Source organism: Triticum aestivum, chromosome 4B, assembly GCF_018294505.1.
Source record: "Triticum aestivum cultivar Chinese Spring chromosome 4B, IWGSC CS RefSeq v2.1, whole genome shotgun sequence".
Classification (NCBI taxonomy): Eukaryota; Viridiplantae; Streptophyta; class Magnoliopsida; order Poales; family Poaceae; genus Triticum; species Triticum aestivum.
The window spans coordinates 16,479,432-16,496,293 of NC_057804.1; positions in this window are offsets into that span (position 1 = coordinate 16,479,432).

Here is a 16,862-nt window from a genome sequence, read left to right on the forward strand (position 1 = left end):
TGTGTCCGTCCGTTTCTCGTTCGACGACGAGGACTGCGCTTAAAACTTGGTGAGTTGCCGCGATGTATAACAACATTGGTTCGCCGACGTTAGGCGCGTCCAGGACAGGGTTTGTCGCCAGTATGGCTTTTATTTCTTCGAGTCCGGGCGTGGCGGCGTCCGTCCACTCGAAGTGTTCGGTGCGCCGGAGGAGGCGGTAAAGGGGTAATGCCTTTTCCCCCAAGCGGGAGATGAAGCAGCTTAGAGCCGCCACGCATCTAGTCAATTTTTGTATTTGCTTGAGATCTTTTGGAATATCCAATTGTGACAGAGCTCGGATCTTGGCTGGGTTTGCTTCAATTCCTCTACCGGATATGATGAAGCCCAAGAGCTTTCCGGCTGGTACGCCGAAAACGCATTTTTCCGGGTTGAGCCTAATGTCATATGTTCGGAGGTTATCGAACGTGAGCCTCAAGTCGTCTATTAGAGTTTCGACGTGTTTGGTTTTGACGACCACATCATCCACGTACGCTTCAACCGTCTTGCCGATCTGGTTGGCCAGACATGTCTGAATCATGCGCTGATAAGTTGCGCCGGTGTTTTTGAGCCTGAAGGGCATTGTATTGAAGCAGAATGGGCCGTATGGGGTGATGAATGCCGTTGCGGCTTGGTCTGACTCTGCCATCTTGATTTGGTGGTAGCCAGAGTATGCATCTAGGAAACACGATGAATCATGTCCTGCAGTGGTGTCGATGATTTGATCGATGCGGGGGAGAGGGAATGGATCCTTTGGGCAGGCCTTATTTAGGTCTTTGAAATCGATGCATAGGCGCCAGGATTTGTCCTTCTTTGGTACCATTACCAGGTTTGCTAGCCAGTCCGGATGTTTTATATCTCTGATGAATCCGGCTTCCAGTAGTTTGGCTAGCTCCTCTCCCATGGCTTGTCTCTTAGGTTCGCATAAACGCTGAAGAGTCTGCTTAACGGGTTTGAATCCTTTTAGGATGTTCAGGTTGTGCTCGGCCAGCCTGCGTGGGATTCCTGGCATGTCTGAAGGGTGCCAGGCAAAAATGTCCCAATTTTTTCCTAGGAATTCTCTGAGTGCGGCGTCTACATCAGGGCTTAGTTGTGCCCTGATGGAGGCCGTTTTTGTAGTGTACGTTGGATGGACATGGAACTTGACTATTTCGTCTGCTGGCTTGAAGGAGGTGGACTTGGATCTTTTGTCGAGTATCACGTCGTCCCTATCCACCGTGGAGCGCAACATAGTTAGTTCCTCGACCGCCAGGGCTTCGGATAATGCCTCGAGGGCCAGTGCGGCTGTCTTGTTTTCGGCGTGGAGCGTTGTGTCCGGATCACTAGTAAGAGTGATGATTTTGTTAGGTCCGGGCATTTTGAGCTTCATGTACCCGTAATGGGGTATAGCTTGAAAAATTGTGAATGCTTCTCGCCCTAACAGAGCATGGTATCCGCTGCTGAACGGGGCCACTTGAAATGTGACCTCCTCGGATCTGTAATTATCCGGCGTGCCGAACATCACATCCAGTGTGATTTTCCCTGAACAGCACGCTTCCCGGCTGGGGATTAATCCTCTAAAGGTTGTGTTGCTTCGCTCAATGCGGCTCCAGTCTATTTCCATTTTTCGTAGGGTTTCCTCATAGATGAGGTTCAATCCACTGCCACCGTCCATGAGTACTTTTGTAAGCCGGAAGCTGTCCACTATCGGACTGAGGACCAGTGCGGCTGGTGCTCGGGCTGTCCGGAATTTAGGTTCATCACTGGCATTAAAGGTAATAGCCGTGTCACTCCATGGGTTTATTGTCGCTACTTGGTAGACTTCGGTAAGGCTGCAGAGCGTTCGTTTCCTCGCATTGTTTGATGCGAAAGTCTCCAAGACTGTTGACACCGTACTGGCGTTTCTGGGGTGGTGCTCTGCGGATTCTGGAGTTAGGAGCTCCTCGCCACTTCTGGCCACCTGCCAGAGTATCCAACATGCTCTAAGGCTATGAGTTGGTGTGACGCCCTCTGTATTATGAATTTTACAAGGTCCATTGAGCCATCCATCCAGTACGGTTCCATACCCTATAGAGGGTTTTTGTTTTTGCTCTTTGGCCCAGGTGCCTGGCGATAATGCGCCCTTTTGTTCCGGACTGAGATTGTATTCGGGGTCGGATTGTCCTGAAATTTTGTTTCGGTTTTCCGAACGCTTTCTGTCACACAGTACTTTCGTACTATGGATGTCAAGTCGGCAAAGCGTGTAATTTCGCGGTGACTTATGGCGTTGAGGATTCCGATGTCCGTGCAGTTGTTACAGAAGAATGAAATTGCATCCCTCTCGCGGCAGTCCTTTATCCTGTTCATAACCAGGAGGAATCTGGCCCAGTAATGGTGTACTGTTTCCCTGGGCTCTTGCCGAATTTGGGATAGATCCCTTATATTTGGGTGGGCGGGTGGATTTAAATCCAGAACCTCGCCCGATCTAAGACTCAGGGGCCAAGAAATTTCTGAACTCGGAAGCTTGTTTTGTTGGGCATTATCCAGTGAATCAGGCCTGCTGCCTGACTTTGGGTTCAGGGCTTGGGCGACGTCCTCCCCTCCGTGGATGTCCGGCTTGGAGGGATTAGGAATCCAGACACATTTGGTCCTTAGGATGGGTGAAGATTCGCCGCATTGTTCCTCCACCACTTCAACGTGGTGGGTGACCTCGGGAGACTCAATCTCTCTCAGATCGGGTTTAAGCCCAATCTGGCCGTAATCTGTAGCGAATCCCAGGGCGGCGATGCGATCCAAGAGCTCGTTTAAGTAAGAGAGCTCCATTGGATCTAACTGCTCGGCAAGTTCCGAGCTGATGTGGAGATTGCTTTCGATGACCCGAGAGGTCATCGTCGGCGCGGCGGCCGAACAAGCGGTCATCAAAAAATTGCCTAGCCGGAGAGTTTGGCCGACAGCCAAAGTTCCTTTAGCAACAGCTCCGTCCTTAAAGACGGGGTGCAGCATCCTTCCTAACGGTGACGACACAGAGGAGCTCTCAATGAAAGCACCAATGTCGGTGTCAAAACCGGCGGATGTCGGGTAGGGGGTCCCGAACTGTGTGTCTAGGCAGATGGTAACAGGAGACAAGGGACATGATGTTTTTACCCAGGTTCGGGCCCTCTCGATGGAGGTAAAACCCTACTCCTGCTTGATTAATATTGATGATATCGGTAGTACAAGAGTTGATCTACCACGAGATCAGTGAGGCTAAACCCTAGAAGCTAGCCTATGGTATGATTGTTGTTCGTCCTACGGACTAAAACTCTCCGGTTTATATAGACACCGGAGAGGGCTAGGGTTACACAGAGTCGGTTACAATGGGAGGAGATCTTCATATAGAATCGACAAGCTTGCCTTCCATGCCAAGGAAAGTCCTATCCAAACACGGGACGAAGTCTTCAATCTTGTATCTTCATAATCCGGGAGTCCGGCCAAATGTCATAGTCCGGCCATCCGGACACCCCCTAATCCAGGACTCCCTCACCCCCCCCCCCCCCCCCCCACCAACAAGCATCAATCCATGGCTTGCTCGAAACAACGAGTGCCTCCAACTAAAAACAATCATGGGGGAGTTTTGTTTAATTATTTTGGTTTGCTTTGATCTTTTTTATCATGGGACTGTGCATCCCGGTTACCAGCCATTTTCTCGTGAATGAGGAGCAGAGTCCACTCCTCTTGAGAATAAACCACCTAGCATGGAAGATACAGACAACCCTAGTTGAAACATGAGCTGCTAAAGCATACAAAACAGAATTTCATTTGAAGGTTTGGAGTTTGGCACATACAAATTTACTTGGAACGGCAGGTAGATACCGCATATAGGAAGGTATGGTGGACTCATATGGAATAACTTTGGGGTTTATGGAATTTGGATGCACAAGCAGTATTCCTGCTTAGTACAGGTGAAGGCTAGCAAAAGACTGGGAAGCGACCAACTGAGAGAGCGACAATAGTCATGAACATGTATTTAAAATAATTTACACCAGGTGCAAGCATGAGTAGGAAATAATCCACCCTGAACATAAATATCCTAAAGGCTATGTTGATTTTGTTTCAACTACATGCGTGAACATGTGCCAAGTCGAGTCACTGAATTCATTCAAAGGAAGATACCATCTCATCATACCACATCACAATCATTTTAATAGCATGTTGGCACGCAAGGTAAACCATTATAACTCATAGCTAATTAAGCATGGCATAAGCAACTATAATCTCTAAATGTCATTGTAAATATGTCTACTTCATAATAGGCTGAATCAGGAACAATGAACTCATCACATTTACAAAAACAAGAGAGATCGAGTTCATACAAGCTTTTCTCACCTCAATCAGTCCATCATATATCGTCATCATTGCCTTTCACTTGCACGACCGGACGGTGTGTATAATAATAAGAGTGCATGTGCATTGGACTAAGCTGAAATATGCAAGCATTCATTTCGAGAGAGAAGATAAAGTAATATGGGCTCTAAATTAAATCAAAAATCATGCATATGTGAGCCACTAAACATTTTCAATATGGTCTTCTACTCTTGACCCCCAAAGGAAAGAAAAGAAATAAAAATATTTACATGGGAAAGCTCCCAACAGGTAAAAGAAGAACGAGAAATCTTTTTGGGTTTTCCTTTTTAATTACTACTACATCATGGAAATTAAACTAACTAATTTTTTTGGTTTTTCTTAAGGTTTATCGAACACATGAGAAGAAAACTAGAAAAAGAATTTAAACTAACATGGATAGTACAATGAAAGAGTATGAGCACCGACACTAGAATGAGTGCGTGAACATGAATGTAAAGTCGGTGGGAAATACGTACTCCCCCAAGCTTAGGCTTTTGGCCTAAGTTGGTCTATGGCCATGGGTAGCCTGGCTGATATCCATAATTGTAGTTGGGGTCGTACTGAGATGCAGCAGCCATTGCCTCCTCGGCTGCAGCCTGACGGCAGGTTGCTTCCGCCCTCCTCTCGTATTCATTTGCTTCCTCCCTGGTGACAACATATCTTTGTTTTGCCAATCAAAAAGGGTAGGAGCAGGGAGAGTAATATGGACAGCACGACGTCTATCAAAGATTAGTCGATATTGGAGGAATTGGTCATTCCTCTCAAGAAAATGATGACTAAGCATGGCATTATGATCTAAATAAGCGGGAAGCAACTCCGTATCATTTTCATGTATAGGTATCTCAAGATAATTAGCACACGGATTGCATAAATTCCTCCGAAAAAGTCTCCAGCTAAACCATTATGATGCAACCTACGTGCAACAATTGCCCCCAAGTTGTATTGTCTATCACCTAATACAGCACTCTTGAGAACACAAAGATCAGGGACACGCATGTGACATGCTTCATCTTTACCATTAATATATCTACCAATGAAGGGAGCAAAATAATGTATAGAAGAAAAATGAATGCTCCCTATGGTAGCTTGTGCTATGTCCCTGGATTCTCCCACAGTGATATTAGCAATAAAATCTTTATATTCAGATTTACTAGGTTCATTAACACTTACCCACTGCGGGAGTTTGCAAGAAGTAGTAAAATCTTCTAGGTCCATGGTATATGATTTATCATAAATATCAAACAGGACACTTTGCGAATTTGCGTGAGGATGCGAATTTAAACCTTCTCATGAATGAATCAGATAAATATCGGGACTGCGGGCACTTATCTTGCATGAATGCCTCAAGGTTGGCATTACGCACGTATGCATCAAATTCATCCTTGATACCCGCTGCAACCATAAACGGCTCTGACGGCCATTCACAAGGCCGTACGTCAGCTTCCTTTGGTGGTTTGTCGTCCAGCTCACGTATCGCAAGCCTGGGTCCTTTCTTCCTTGAAGAACCACCTTGGTACATTTTCCTAAACATGTTTCTTTTTCTGCAATATTTCTAAAAAAATTAGTAACCTCAAAATAAAAGTAGAACAAACTAAACAAGGTTGATAGCAACTACTCCCATAAGTGCCTAGAGCCTATATCATGCATTAGAATTACTTGGGACCTCACAAATTTAACATGCAAGCTCAAGAATAGGGTCACCAAGGCAGTAAGAATTTGTATAGGTGCTTTTTAATAAGAGGGTGATGACTCAACATAAAAGTAAATAGATAGTACCTTCACAGAGGGAAGCAGGGATTTGTATAGGTGCCAGAGCTCGATTTTAAAATAGAGAGGAATAACATTTTGAGCGGTATCTTTCAGTGTCAACATAACAACTATGAGATCTCGATATCTTCCATGCTACATACATTATAGGCGGTTCCCAGATAGAATGGTAAAGTTTATACTCCCCCACCACCAACAATCATCAATTCATGGCTTGCTCGAAACAACGAGTGCCTCCAACTAACAACAATCCTGGGGGAGTTTTGTTTAATTATTTTGATTTGCTTTGATCTTTTTGATCATGGGACTGGGCATCCCAGTTACCAGCCATTTTCTCGTAAATGAGGAGCGGAGTCCACTCCCCTTGAGAATAACCCACCTAGCATGGAAGATACGGACATCCCTAGTTGATACATGAGCTGCTTGAGCATACAAAACAGAATTTCATTTGAAGGTTTGGAGTTTGGCACATACAAATTTACTTGGAACGGCAGGTAAATACCGCCTATAGGAAGGTATGGTGGACTCATATGGAATAACTTGGGGTTTATGGAGTTTGGATGCACAAGCAGTATTCCCGCTTAGTACAAGTGAATGCTAGCAAAAGACTGAGAAGCGACCAAATGAGAGAGCGACAATAGTCATGAACATGCATTAAAATTAATCAACACCGAGTGCAAGCATGAGTAGGATAATCCACCATGAACATAAATATCGTGAAGGCAATGTTGATTTTTGTTTCAACTACATGCGTGAACATGTGCCAAGTCGAGTCACTCAATTCATTTAAAGGAGGATACCACCCTACCATACCACATCCCAACCATTTTAATAGCATGTTGGCACAGAAGGTAAACCATTATAAGCTCCCAGCTAATTAAGCATGGCATAAGCAACTATAATCTCTAATTGTCATTGCAAACATGTTTATTCATAATAGGCTAAATCAGGAACGATGAACTCACCATATTTACAAAAACAAAAAAGGTCGACTTCATACCAGATTATCTCATCTCAAACAGTCCATCATATATGTCATTTTTGCCTTTCACTTGGACGGCCGAACGATGTGTATGATAATAAGAGTCCATGTGCATTGGACTAAGCTGGAATTTGCAAGCATTCAATTCAAGAGAGAAGACAAAGTAATATGGGCTCTTTGGTTAAATAAACAATCATGCATATGAGAGCCACTAAGCATTTTCATTATGGTCTTCTCCTCTAGACCCCCAAAGGAAAGAAAGGAAATAAAACTATTTACACGGGAAAGCTCCCAACAAGCAAAGAAGAACGAGAAATCTTTTTGAGTTTTTCTTTTAATTATTACTACTACAGGCATGGAAATTAAACTATCTAATTTTTTGGGTTTTCTTAAGGTTTATCAAACACACAAGAAGAAACTAGAAAAAGAAATTAAACTAACATGGATAGTACATTGAAAGAGTATGAGCACTGACACTAGAATGAGTGTGTGCACATGAATGTAAAGTCGGTGGGAAATACGTACTCCCCTAAGCTTAGGCTTTTGGCCTAAGTTGGTCTATGCCCATGGATCGCGGCTACTCTCCCCGGTGTACTGAGGAGTGTCCTCGTACTGCCACTGGCTGGCGATCTCCTTCGGATCCCACTGATAAGATGATGGATGATAGGGGTCCAGTGGTGGTTCCGGCTCAGGCTCTGGAGCGGACGTCTGGCCTCGGTACGCGTACACTGCCTTTGGCTAGACAAGGTAATGACCTGCAGTTAAATCAAACAAAGAAGGTACAGGAAGGGTAATAATCTCATTGTGTTTCTAATTAAATCTCAGGTTATACAGAAGCATCTTATCATCGTTGTCAATAATAAACTCATGCGCTATCATGCTCCTGTAATCTAAAAAGGTAAGAGGCAGCAGTGTCTCCTCTTCCTCATCATGTCTAATAGGTATCTCGAAATGTTTAGCAAGGCATGCAACATAGATACCTCCAAACATGGGGCCCTTTGTATGGTTTAGGCTTAACCGTTTAGCAATAACAGCACCCATACTAAAAGTGTTATCACCGAATAAGGCATGGAGCAGAATAATAATATCAGGAACACTGAAGTTTCCACTATTTCCACGACGAATTAAGCATCGACTAGAAAATATGGCAAAGTAGCGTAAAACAGGAAAGTGTATGCTAGTGATTCTCGCATCAAAACCCTTCTTCGACTCCCCTACAGTAATAGTATCAGTAAAACCATCCACATCTTTACGGTGTGGTTCATCTAAGCTACCCTCAAAGGGTATTCTACAAACTGCGCAAAAATTGCGTAATGAAATTTCCTTAGCCTCATCATATAAATGAAAAGATACTAAAAGAGGTGAATTCTTAGGATGATAATAAAAGTTTTGCATGAAAGTATTGGTAAGTAAGAGATACTGTTCGATCCGGTCGTGGAGGAAGTTGGTGAGGCCCGCATTTTCAACCAAAGAATAAAAATCTTCATAAATCTCGGCTGCTCTCAAGAAATTATCGCATGGCCACTCACAAGGCCTTACTTCCGCTTTGCGAGGAAGATTATACTTGGCCTTTTCTTTCTCTTTAGCTTGCTTATCCTTGGAGCTTTGGCTAGAAGAGCCCCTCAAGAACAACCTCTTCATGTTTTACTGAAATATTTCTGAAATTTTTAGTAACTTCAAAGTAAAAGTGGATCAAACTCAATATAATTGATAGCAACTACTCCCATAAGTGCCTAGAGCCTATATCATGCATTTGAATTACTTGGGACCTCATAAATTTAACATGCAAGCTCAAGAATAGGGTCACCAAGGCAGCAAGAATTTGTAATGAATAAAGTAATAGAACAAAAACTAATTGGACCATTGGAGGAGTCACATACCAAGCAACAATTTCCCAAAGCAATTTTGTGAATGGAGCTTTGAGCAAGGAGATCAAAAATCACAGCAAATCGGGCTGGAACTCGTGCTTCAGCTGGATGTGGATTTTTTTGGGAGGAAGAAGAAGTGTGTGGGTGCAGGAGTAAGTGGAGGGGAGCCACCGTGGGCCCACAAGGCAGGGGGCGCGCCCTGTAGGGGTGGGCGCGCCCTGGACCCTCGTGGCCAGGTGCTTGCTCCCTCTGCTATGTTCTCAGTGCCAAATATTCTCAAATATTCTAGAAAAAATCATATTAAATTGGCATGGCATTTGGAGCACTTTTATTTTTGGATATTTTTTATTGCATGGATAATTCAGAAAACAGAAAAAAATTACTATTTCTACTTTATTTATTCTAAGTAACAGAAAGTAAAGAGAGGGTACAAAAGGTTGAGCCCTCTAGTTTCATCCATCTCATGATCATCAAAAGGAATCCACAACAAGGTTGATCAAGTCTTGTTAACAAACTCATTCTGAATCACATAAAATCGGAGAAATTTCAAAGTGACACTAGGTTACCTCAACGGGGATATGAACATCCCCAATAATAAGAATATCATACTTTTTCTTTGCAATAGGAAGAGGAAATTAAAAAGCTCCAAATTTAATTGGTGGAATTTTCCCAATAGAATTTATGCTGTGAACTTGAGGTTGTTTCCTCGGAAAGTGTACCGTATGCTCATTTCCATTAACATGAAAGGTGGCATTGACTTTGTTGCAATCAATAACAGCACCTGCAGTGTTTAAAAAGGGTCTACCACGGATGATCGACATACTGTCGTCCTCTTGAATATCAAGAATGCCAAAGTCTGTTAACATAGTAACATTCGCAACAACAACAGGCACGTCTTCACAAATGCCGATAGGTATAGCAGTTGATTTGTTAGCCATTTGCAAAGATATCTCAGTAGGTGTCAACTTACTTAATTCAAGTCTACGGTATATGGAAAGAGGCATAACACTAACACCGGCTCCTAAATCACATAAGGCAGTTTTAACATAATTTCTTTTAATGGAGCATGGTATAGTAGGTACTCCGGGATCACCAAGTTTCTTAGGTATTCCACCCTTAAAGATATTGTTGGAAAGCATGGTGGAGATTTCAGCTTCAGGTATTTTCCTTTTATTTGTAATGATATCTTTCATGTATTTAGCATAAGGGTTTGTTTTAAGCATATTAGTTAAGCACATGCGTAATAAAATGGGTCTAATCATTTCAGCAAAGCGCTCAAAGTCCTCATCATCCTTTTTCTTGGATGGTTTAGGAGGAAAAGGCATGGGTTTCTGAACCCATGGTTCTCTTTCCCTACCATGTTTCCTAGCAACAAAATCTCTCTTATCATAACGTTGATTTCTTGATTGTGGCTTATCAAGATCAACAGCAGGTTCAATTTCTATATCACTGTTATTACTAGCTTGAGCATCTTCATGAACATCATTGTTAGTATTATCATTAGGTTCATGTTCATCTCCGGATTGTGTTTCAGCATCAGAGATAGAAGTATCATTAGGATTCTTAGGTGTTTCTACATTAGGATCACTAGAAGCATGCAAAGTCCTATCCTTTTTCTTTTTCTTGTTTTTAGAAGAACTAGGAGCATCTAGGTTATTATTATGAGAATCTTGTTCAATTCTCTTAGGGTGGCCTTCAGGATACAAAGGTTCCTGAGTCATTTTACCAGTTCTAGTAGCCACTCTAACAGCAAAATCATGTTTATTATTTGATTCATCTAGCAATTCATTCTAAGCCTTAAGTACTTGTTCAGCTTGCGTGGTGACCATAGAAACATGTTTATTAGTGAGTTTAAGTTCACCCTTAACTCTAGACATATAATCACTCAAGCGTCCAATCATATAAGCATTATTTTTCAATTATCTACTAACATAATCATTGAAGTCTGCTTGTTTTTCCATAAAATCATCAAATTCATCTAAGCACTGGCTAGCAAATTTAGTAGACGGGATTTCAACTTTATCATATCTATAGAGAGAATTTACCTTCACTACGTGTGTTGGGTTATCAAGATAATGTGTTTCTTCAACAGGCGGTATATTAAGACCATGTATTTCTCCAATAGGAGGTAGATTCTTAACATCTTCGGCTTTAATACCTTTTTATTTCATTAACTTCTTTGCCTCTTGCATATCTTCAGGACTGAGAAATATAACACCCCTCTTCTTCGGAGTTGGTTTAGGAATAGGCTCAGGAGTTGGCTCAATTGGCTCAGGAAGAGTCCAATTATTTTCATTAATCAACATATTATTTAATAGCAATTCAGCTTGGTCGAATGTTCTTTCCCTGAAAACACAACCAGCACAACTATCCAAGTGGTCCTTGGAAGCATCGGTTAGTCCATTGTAGAAGATATCAAGTATTTCATTTTTCTTAAGAGGATGATCAAGCAAAGCATTAAGTAATGGGAGAAGCCTCCCCCAAGCTTGTGGGAGACTCTCTTTTTTGATTTGCACAAAATTATATATTTCCCGCAAGGCAGCTTGTTTCTTATGAGCAGGGAAATATTTAGCAGAGAAGTAATAGATCATATCCCGGGGACTATGCACACAACCAGGATCAAGAGAATTAAACCATGTCTTAGCATCACCCTTTAATGAGAAAGGAAATATTTTAAGCATATAATAATAGCGGGATTTCTCATCATTAGTAAACAGGGTGGCTATATCATTTAACTTAGTAAGATGTGCCACCATAGTTTCAGATTCAGTGCCATAGAAAGGGTCAGATTCAACTAAAGTAATTATCTCAGGATCAACAAAGAATTCATAGTCCATAGTTTCATTCTAGCATTCAAAGTCTTTTCTTTCATCTTAGCTAATAATTTCTTAAAGATCCGATCTATCATTGCAAGCAAGAAAATCTCTAGCAGTTTCTTCATCCATAACATAACCCTCAGGGACAATAGGCAATTCATACTTAGGGGGAGAACCTTCATCATCACTATTATCAATATTATCAGTTTCAATAATTTCATTCTCCCTAGCCCTAGCAAGTTGTTCGTCAAGAAATTCACGTAATGGCACAGTAGTATCAAGCATAGAAGTAGTTTCATCATAAGTATCATGCACAGCAGAAGTGGCATCATCAATAACATGCGACATATCAGAATTCATAGCAGTAGCAGGTTTAGGTGTCGCAAGCTTACTCATAACAGAAGGAGAATCAAGTGCAGAGCTAGATGGAAGTTCCTTACCTCCCCTCGTAGTTGAGGGAAAAATCTTAGTTCTTGCGTGTTTCAAGTTCCTCATAGTGATCAGTAGATAGAAATCCCAAGTGACTCAAAGCATAGAGCTATGCTCCCCAGCAACGGCGCCAGAAAATAGTCTTGATAACCCACAAGAATAGGGGATCGCAACAGTTTTCGAGGGTAGAGTATTCAACCCAAATTTATTGATTCGACACAAGGGGAGCCAAAGAATACTCTCAAATATTAGCAGTTGAGTTGTCAATTCAACCACACCTGGATAACTTAGTATCTGCAGCAAAGTATTTAGTAGCAAAGTAGTATGATAGTAATGGTAGGAGTGGCAAAAGTAGCGATAGCAGTTTTGTAGTAATTGTAACAGTAGCAACGGAAAAGTAAATAAGCAAAGCACAATATGTGAAAAGCTCGTAGGCATTGGATCAGTGATGGATAATTATGTCAGATGCAATTCATCATGTAATAGTTATAATATAGGATGACACAGAACTAGCTCCAGTTTATCAATGTAATGTAGGCATGTATTTCGAATATAGTCATACGTGACTATAGCTCCAGTTTTCTGTCATCTTTTGTCCTACCCTCCCGTGGCAGCGGGGTCCTAATGGAAACCAAGGGATATTAAAGCCTCCTTTTAATAGAGTACCGGACCAAAGCATTAACACATAGTGAATACAGTAACTCCTCAAACTACGGTCATCACCGAGAAGTGTCCCGATTATTTTCACTTCGGGGTTGTTGGATCATAACACATAATAGGTGACTATAGACTTGCAAGATAGGATCAAGAACTCACATATATTCATGAAAACATAATAGGTTCAGATCCGAAATCATGGCACTCGGGCCCTAGTGACAAGCATTAAGCATAGCAAAGTCATAGCAACATCAATCTCAGAACATAATGGATACTAGGGATCAAACCCTAACAAAACTAACTTGATCACATAGTAAATCTCATCCAACCCATCACCATCTAGCAAGCCTACGATGGAATTACTCACGCACGGCGGTGAGTATCATGAAATTGGTGATGGAGGATGGTTGATGTTGACGATGGCTACGAATCCCCCTCTCCCGAGCCCCGAACGGACTCCAGATCAGCCCTCTAGAGAGGTTTTAGGGCTTGGCGGCGGCTCCGTATCGTAAAACGCGATGAAACTTCCTCTCTGATATTTTTCTCCATGAAATGGAATATATGGAGTTGGAGTTGAGGTTGGTGGAACACCGATTAGGGGGCCCACGAGACAGGGGGCGCGCCCAGGGGGAGGGGGCGCGCCCCCCACCCTTGTGACAGGGTGTGGGCCCCCTGACCTTGATTCTTTCGCCAATATTTTTTATATTTTCCAAAGGTTATCTCCGTGTATTTGCATGTCATTCCGAGAACTTTTGTTTCTGCACAAAAATCACACCATGGCAGTTCTGCTGAAAACAGCGTCAGTCCGGGTTAGTTTCATTCAAATCATGCAAGTTAGAGTCCAAAACAAGGGAAAAAGTGTTTGAAAAGTAGATACGTTGGAGACGTATCAGACGTTGCTACATATGTCGTGAGAAAGTGTTGGGGAACGTAGTAATATCAAAAAAAATCCTACGATCATGCAAGATCTATCTAGGTGATGCATAGCAACGAGAGGGGAGAGTGTGTCCACGTACCCCCATACACCGAAAGGGGAAGCGTCATGACAACGCGGTTGATGTAGTTGTACGTCTTCAAGATCCGATCGATCAAGTACCAACGCACTACAACTCCGCGATCCACATACGTTCATCTCGGTGATGTCCCTCGAACTCTAGATCCAGCTGAGGCTGAGGGAGAGTTCCGTCAACCCGACGGTGTGGTGACAGTGATGATGAAGTTAGCGCCACACGGCTTCGCCTAAGCAGTACGATGATATGACCGAGGTGTAATACTGTGGAGGGGGGCACCACACACGGCTAAGATATTGTCCGTTGTGCCTTTGGGGTTCCCCCCACCCCCGTATATAAAGAAGGGGAGGAGGAGGTCGGCCAACAAGGTTCGCACCAGGGAGAGGGGAGTCCTACTAGGACTCCAGTCCTAGTAGGATTCGGCCCCACCCTTTTTTCCTTCTATCGGAGGGGAAAAGGGGAAGGAGAGGGAGTAGGAGAAGGAAAGGGGGGTGGCGCCCCCTTCCCAAGTCCAATTCAGCCTCCTGACCAAAGGGGGGCGCACCAGCCCCTTGTGGGCTAGTGTGTTTCCCTCGTATGGCCCATAAGGCCCATAAATTCTCCTGGGGGGTTCCGGTAATTAACCTCCCGGTACTCTGGAAAAATCCCCGAACCAGTTGGAACCATTCCTGTGTCCAATGCAACCTTCCAATATATGAATCTTTATGTCTCAACCATTTTGAGACTCGTCGTCACGTCCCTCATATCATCCAGGTCTCCGAACAAAACTCGGGTACATCATATCACATTAACTCATAAGACCAATCATCATCAAACGTTAAGCATGCGGACCCTACGGATTCGAGAACTATGTAGACATGACCGAGACACGTCTCCGGTCAACAACCAATAGAGGAACATGGATGCTCGTATTGGTTCCTACATATTATACGAAGATCTTTGTCGGTCAAACCGCATAACAACATACGTTGTTCCCTTTGTCATCGGTATGTTACTTGCCCAATATTCGATCGTCGGTATCATTATAGCTAGTTCAATCTTGTTACCGGCAAGTATCTTTACTCGTTCCGTAATACTTCATACCGCAACTAACTCATTAGTTACAATGCTTGCAAGGCTTATAGTGATGAGTATTACCGAGAGGGCCCAAAGACACCTCTCTGAAACACGGAGTGACAAATCCTAATCTCGATATATGCCACCAACAAACAACTACAGAGAAACCTATAGAGCACCTTTATAATCACCCTTTTACGTTGTGACGTTTGGTAGCACACAAAGTGTTCCTCCGATATTCGGGTGTTGCATAATCTCATAGTATGACGAACTTGTATAAGTCATGAAGAAAGCAGTAGCAATGAAACTGACACAATCATAATGCTAAGCTAACAAATGGGTCATGTCCATCACGTCATTCTCCTAATGATGTGATCCCATTCATCAAATGACAACACGTGTCTATGGTTAGGAAACATAACCATCTTTGATTAACGAGCTAGTCAAGTAGAGGCATACTAGGGACTATAAGTTTTGTCTATGTATTCACACATGTACTAAGTTTCCGGTTAATACAATTCTAGCATAAATAATAAACATTTATCATGAATTAAAGAAATAAATAATAACTTTATTATTGCCTCTAGGGCATATTTCCTTCAGTCTCCCACTTGCACCAGAGTCAATAATCTGTTCACATCACCATGTGATTTAACACCAATATTAACATCGGTATGTGATTAACACCCATAGTTCACATTGTCATGTGACCAACACCCAAAGGGTTTACTAGATTCAATAATCTAGTTCACATCGCTATGTGATTAACACCCAAAGAGTACTAAGGTGTGATCATGTAATGACCCGACCTCGGACGGTCAAGTCTCCATGTATCTATGGTATCCCTGGATCGGTATGCTATTACACACAGTACATCAATGTATATATCAAAGTGCAATCACATGTATAAATAACAAAACTGATATATACCTTAAGAATCTCAGCAGAAATAGGCATACGGGTGTGGAGTCCCATGAACGCCATCGGCAAGTTGAGTGCGGACCGTAACCCTATAACGAAAACTCACTCATCATAGAAATCCTGCAACATGATACGTTGCAGCCGTGTTGGTTAGTACGTTGAATGTACTGGCAAGTCACACCACAAGAGATAAATAAATATCCTATTTATACATGCAACATGGCTGGTGGATGGTTCTAAATTTAATTTGCATAAAGCTGATTTTTCCCTATCATCAAAGGAATATCATATTGTTACTACATAATTCATCAAAATATGATTGAGATGGTTGTTCCATTCAATATATACCCAAATTTAATAAAACCCATTAAATTAATTAAGAGTGATGAGATTGCTCAATTCCCACTTTCCAGATGCTCAAATTGTCCATAACCGGGGACACGAATAATCGATTAGTCTTACACTCTGCAGAGGTTTGCACACTTTTCCCCACAAGACTCGATCACCTCCTTTGTAGTCCTCGCACTGCCTGGTGTTTGAGAATCGAAAGATCGAGACATAGTCTTTCTAAAGTGTTCCCTCTTAACCCTGGGTAGACCGGTACACCTAAATATATAACTACATCTGCTAGTCTACCATGGTAAGAGGTCACACAATGTACTCAACTAAGCCAGAGCCCATAATAGCTTGTGGATGTGCAGGTATGCTTCTAGTCATGAAAAATTGATGAATCCGTTTGAGCCTAGGTGGCAGTCCATAGGGTGATCACACGGGTACTCCGGGATCCCCTGGGCAAGTCCACTGGTTTCTCCAGGGTGCCCCTTACCAATCCACCCAGATGTGTGTTAATGTTGCCACCTTAAGGTTACCCTTAATTATTATATCACTCGCAACTTTCATGATCTCCCATACCAATCCCCGTCTACAATTGCATAGCAAAATCCCTACAACGTTGGCGACAAAGAAGTAAAGGCTCAGACCTACCTCATTGCACTACTGG